Here is a 6,232-nt window from a genome sequence, read left to right on the forward strand (position 1 = left end):
TTAGCATATCTTTTTGAGGGACACAAGTCAATCCATAACACCTCTCTCAATTGCCCTCTATAATTCTCCTCTTTTCTTCTCCTGCAATTATAGTTACCATGTGTCACCGTGCAAAGTTATTACAATATTATTGACTCCATTCCCTTTGCTGTGCTTCACATCCTTGTGACCTGTTTATTTTTTTACCTGGAAGTTTGTACCTCTTAATCCCCTTCTACTATTTCGCCCATTCCCCCTTCCCCTCCTCTCTGTCAGCAGCCTGTTTGTTCTCTGTATTTATGAGCCTATTATTTGGTTTGTTTTAATTTCCAGATACCACACAGAAGTGAAATCATATGGTGTTTGTCTTTCTCTGACTTATTTCACTTAACATTATGCCCTCTAGCTCCATCCATGTTGTTGTGAATAGCAGGATCTCATTCTTTCTTATGGCTGAGTAATACTCCTTTGTGTACATATACTTCAACTTTATCCATTTATCTATTGATGGACATTTAGGTTACTTCATTCTCCTCCCCTTAATTCCACACTTGGTGAATGAATTCTCTGTACTCACTGTCTATACTTTTCAGTCCTTAATCCACTTAAATAAGCTGTTTTATTTTAAAGATTTTTTTAAATCTTTATTTATTTTTGAGAGAGACAGAGACAGGGCAAGAGTAGGGGAGGGGCAGAGAGAGAGGGAGACACAGAATCTGAAGCAGGCTCGAGGCTCTGAGCTGTCAGCACAGAGCCCAATGCGGGGCTCGAACTCATGGACTGTGAGATCATGACCAGAGACAAAGTCAGATGTTTAACCGACAGAGCCACCCAGGTGCCCCTTAAATAAGCTGTTTTTATCATCATTCATATAAATATACTTTTACTATTTTCCTTGTACGATGTCCAGTAGATACTTTTCTGTTGATCTTACTTATCCTCATAGAAACATTTGACATTGCTGGCCACTCCCTTCTCAAACCTATGACTTTGGTGAAACTTCATGCCTATTTCAGTTCATCTCTTAAATGTAGGTGTTTTTGTAGTTTTGTTCAGACTCTCTTCTCACACCATGTAATTTTTCAATCTCCTCTATCCTGATGGCTTAAATTACTCTGTATATGCAGATGATTTTGAAATCTCTGTCTTCAGCTTTTACCTCTTTCCTGAGTGTCACACTCTTCTTAAGTGCCTTCCCAGTAGTTCAACTTGGATGGTCCGAGGTAATTCAAAGCTGAAGTCATCTTTTTTCAACAACACCTGATCTCTCTTAATTTTAGTGTTTGTAAGCATTTTAATCCAATCCATTTTACTTTGATTTAAGGAGTGGGGTAGGGGTGCATGTTTCTCATATTTCAAATAATTGGCCAGTTGATGCAAACTATTTATTGAAGAATCCCTCTTTATCAACCTGAGATGCCACTTTTATATCAACCAATTTTTATATTTTGGTTAGATCTATTTTCGTTCTATTCTCTCTCAGTGATCTATGTATCTAGTTTTTCTTTATTAACAAATAGTTTTAATTATTGAACTATATAATATATTTTAGTAGACGATGAGCTTGCTCTCAAACATTTGACCTATCTCCCTCCCTTTTTTTAATGTTTATTTTTGAGACAGAGCTAGACAAAGTGCAAGGGGGAAGAGGCAGAGAGAGAGGGAGACACAGAATCCGAAGCAGGCTCCAGGCTCTGAGCTGTCAGCACAGAGCCCGATGTAGGGCTCAAACCCACAAACCGTGAGATCATGGCCTGAGCCGAAGTTGGATGTTTAACTGCCTGAGCCACCCAGGAGCCCCAACCTATCTCCCCTTTATTCATCTGGTTTCTCATTGTGAGTAGAAACCTCTTGTGCTACATGATTTTCATGAATGCCACACAGTATCCCAATTTTTTTCTGCTTATTGTGGTTTTAGTACTTTCCGGGACACTGGGGTGTTAATTCTAACTGTAGCCTTGGAGGAAGTAGAGAGTGGCTTCTGCCAAAGCCTCCGTTCTTTCAGCCTAATCAGTTAGAAATGCTCTGTGGCTGCTGCTCTGGAGGGGATGGAAATTTGCAATTATCATATTACCAGCTCTGTAATCCAGCATGCTGCATCTCTGTCTCTCACCCTCAGAAATTTCTAAGAGTATCAGCAACCCAATTTCACCCTTTGTTCCTAAGGGGGAGAATACAAAGACTATTGTAATTCGACTGGGAGCCTTAGGGAACAGGTTGTGTGTGTAGAGTGCCACCATGGGGTGTTCCTTTAAAAATTTTCTGTATAATTTATTTCCATGGCTGATCTGTTGGGATTTCTTGTATATCCTGCCTTTTTAGGAGAAATTAACCCAACTAAAATCTCTTAAAATATTTTTATGTATGTGTAGAGTGAAACAATTTTTATTCTTCTGTTAGCAAAAGCAAACTGATCTTTTTAGCCCCAGTCTTTGCACCCTCCAAGTCATACTCTTCACTATAGCCATTGTGATTTGACTCCTTTGTCTCTATCTCCAGTGCAGGCTTTTGGGCTGAGCTACTGACTCATGTGTACAGCTATTTATGTGACATCTTTTGGATGCTTCAAAATGAAACTCATAATTGTTCCTCTGAAACTGACTTTCCTTCCAGAATTTCTTCTTTTGGTAAATGACCACCCACTTCCAGAAAGGCACTAAACGGTTTCAGTCATTTCCTTGACTGTTGTAACTCCTAATTGGCCTTCTTGCTCTCCAAACTATTTTCTACCCAGCAGTTGAAAGAGCTTCATAAAATACAAATCTTATGACATCAGATTCTTGCTTACATCTCTTTAGTGTCCTCACATTGCTGTTGGAATAAATATAAATCATCTCAACATGCCCTGAAAACCCTGAGTAGTCTGTCTACATCTATACTTCTCCTCTTTCTTCTTTCCCCATGTCCTGTCCACTAACAGTCATGGATACTTGGCCTTCTAGATATATTCTGAATGTATCTATATATCCATCTCTAGTGCCACCATTTTTCTAATGCCTCCATTTCAAGCCACCATTTTTACCTCATGTTCAGTTTTTCAGTGAATAACTGTTTTTCCGGATTCTACTCTTGTCTTCTTACAATGCTGCTCTACACCATTGTCATGATAATCTATTAAACATAGACATGCCTGTAGACACTCTTGACTATAGCCATTGTGACTTGACTCCCTTGTCTCTGTCTCCAGTCTAGGCTTTTGGGCCCGTGTAACTGCTCTGCTTATAGCCCCTTTCAAATATAGCATAAAACACCATCTTTTTACTATAGCACACATGGCCCTCCACGATCTGGCTTTTATCCCTCCAATTTTCAGCCATGACCCAATATTCATTTGTCTTGTGCTGCAGCTTTAACAATAATTACGATGACAATAATAATAATCCCCAATAGTACTGGCAGTTACCAATTATTAAGCATCTTTAATGTACCAGCTCTTTAACTATCTCTAATTCTGAAAATAATTTTTCTATTTAGATATTATAGAACCGCTGCTCTAGATTCATTATTAATTGAGATGCTGGCTCTTGCTTTGAAATAAAAATATTCTTTATAATGTTAAGTGATTATCCTTCTATTTCAAGTTTACTAAGATTTTATGAGGAATACAACTTAGAATTAAGTAAATGCCTTTTGATAGCCTCTAAGAGGGTTATATAGATATTTTTCATTGTTGTATTGATGTGGGATATATTGTGATGGTACATTGCCAATATTAAGGGAATTTGAGGAATTAATCTTCCTTGGTGCCATGGGATTTTTTTTTTAAGTTTTTATTTATTTATTTCAAGAGAGGGAGAGAGTAAACGAGGCAGAGAGAGAGGGAAAGAGAGAATCCCAAGCAGGCTCTGTGCTGTCAGTGCAGAGCTTGACACGAGGCTTGAACTCACAAGCCCTGAGCTGAAATCAAGAGTCAGATGCTTAACTGACTGAGTCACCCAGGCGCCTGGTGTCATGAGATTTTAATCTTAATATATTGCTATATTTGATTGACTAGTATTTTATTTAGCATTTTTAGATATATTCATAACTGAGATGGGTCACTACCTTATTGTATGAACGTGTGTGCATGCACATGCATATGAGTGTTGTCTTTATCAGTTTTTAAAAATTTTTTATGTATTTATTTTTTGAAGAGAGAGAGAGATTGTGAGCAGGAGAGAAGCAGAGAGAGGGAGACAGAGGATCTGAAGGGCTCGAACCCACAAACCGTGAGATCATGAGCTGAGTTGAAGGCAGACACTTAACCGACTGAGCCACACTGGAGCCCCTGTCTTTTATTAGTTTTGACATCAGGGTTGTGCTACCCTCATAAAACAAATTGGTAAACTTCTAATTGCTTGTCATATATCAGTCTCTGTCATTAGATTATAAGCTCCATGAGGTAAAGAACCATGTTTAGGAATAATTCTAGCACAGTACATAGCACAATAAAATCAATATATCGTTATTTGCTAAATGTTTGAGTGAATCTTCATTCTCTAGGTGGGAAGCTGAGGATCAGAGTAATCAACTTGCCCTGCGCCATACATTTAGTAAATGGCAGAGCTGATCATAAGAATGTATAAATAGAATCTAATGGCCTAGACTCATGTAGGAAGGTAGCATGCATGAGCTGGAAACTTGACTTTATGGTTAGAATTTTAAAAATGGCAAATTGTGACACCTGGGTGGCTCAAGCGTCCAACTTTGGCTCAGGTCATGATCTCACGGTTTGTGAGTTCGAGCCCCACATTGGACTCTGTGCTCACAGCTCAGAGACTGGAGCCTGCTTCGGATTCTATGTCTCCCTCTCTCTCTCTGACCCTCCCCCGCTCATGCTTTGTCTCTCCCTCTCTCTAAAAACTAAAAATAAACATTAAAAAATGGCAAATCAAATATCAATGTCCTCCAATAACTGTCGTCCCTAGTCTTGGTTTAGACTTTTGACTCTGGAGTCTATGCAACTTCTGCCTTACCATGCTGTCTCTCAAACCACTTGGAATTCTTCATATATGCAGGGTCACTACATAATGTATTGTCCAAACTGGGACAATTTTGAGGATGAAAAGGGCTGCTATTTATAATTCTGCCTGGGTAACAGAAGTAAACTGGGAGTGTCTTGGGTACCAGGCTGTATGGTTTCTAACCCATACATACATAATGTGTTGTGTCTCTTGTATACATCTCTTTGCCCTTGTTCCCCTGCCTGAAAGGTTTCCTTCTTTGTCTAGCCTGCTCTTACTAATTTTTCAAATGCTTCCTGCTTTGTGAAGCCTTTCTGCTTAGTCTCCTCCTTTCCCCCCAGACTCAGTCAAGTGTTCTAACATTATGTTTTCAGTGCTTTGTGATTATTCCCTTCTAGGATTTATTGTACTCTCCTAACCATGTGTGTTTAGTGGTCTGTTTTTCTGTTAGACTATGAGTTTCCTGAGGGCAAGGACCATGTCTTTCTTTTCTCCTGGTGCCTGACAGTGCTTGGTGTGTTGTAAGCACTTAGTAAGTATTTGTTGAATACATGAATGCATAAATAAATGAATGACCAGCAAAATATAATTGTTTTCCCCATACCAGAGGACTGTTATCTTTTGTCAAGGAAATGGAGCACGAAAATATGTTCATGCTTTACACTTGACATACGTGACTCAGCTCTTTCCACTGTCCGCCCTTTAGGAAACATTAGGGCAGGAACAGATGGCCTCACTGTGTGTTGTGAGGTGTGTTAAATGAGGGCCTAAACTATACAGCTTCCACTGGTGCGCCACACTGCCTCGAATGTCGCCATCCCAGCCATTCCTTCGGGAGGAATACTGTCTTCAAATGGCCACTTCTAAAATTGTACATGTATTATCTGAGAGGAGTAGCCCTCTAAATGACCACTTTTTCCCCTACCCACTTGGATTTTGCTGGGAATAAGATATATAGTATATGGAATGAGTGAATCTGGCTTGCAATGAGAGAGGTGTGGGTGGAATTTTCCTTGTTTGTAATTATCTATCTGTCCATGTGTCTGAAGTCTTTCCCCCCACTGTGATGTGAGCTCCATTAAGGCCTTCTGTCTCCTTTGGTTTACTCAGTACCCAGTGTAGCACCTGACTTGTAGTAGGTGTTCTGTAATATTTGTTGACTAAATGATTCTGTTTTCATGTTTACTTTGTACATATTTATGCACCTTATATCATTGAACACCATTTGTTTACTTACATGTTGTCAGACCCTGCTTTTTAATCCTCATTAGAGCTGAGGTACATTAAACCTCCGGGTTCAACCTGCACAG

This window comes from Neofelis nebulosa, chromosome X, assembly GCF_028018385.1.
Source record: "Neofelis nebulosa isolate mNeoNeb1 chromosome X, mNeoNeb1.pri, whole genome shotgun sequence".
In the NCBI taxonomy this organism is placed as follows: domain Eukaryota; kingdom Metazoa; phylum Chordata; class Mammalia; order Carnivora; family Felidae; genus Neofelis; species Neofelis nebulosa.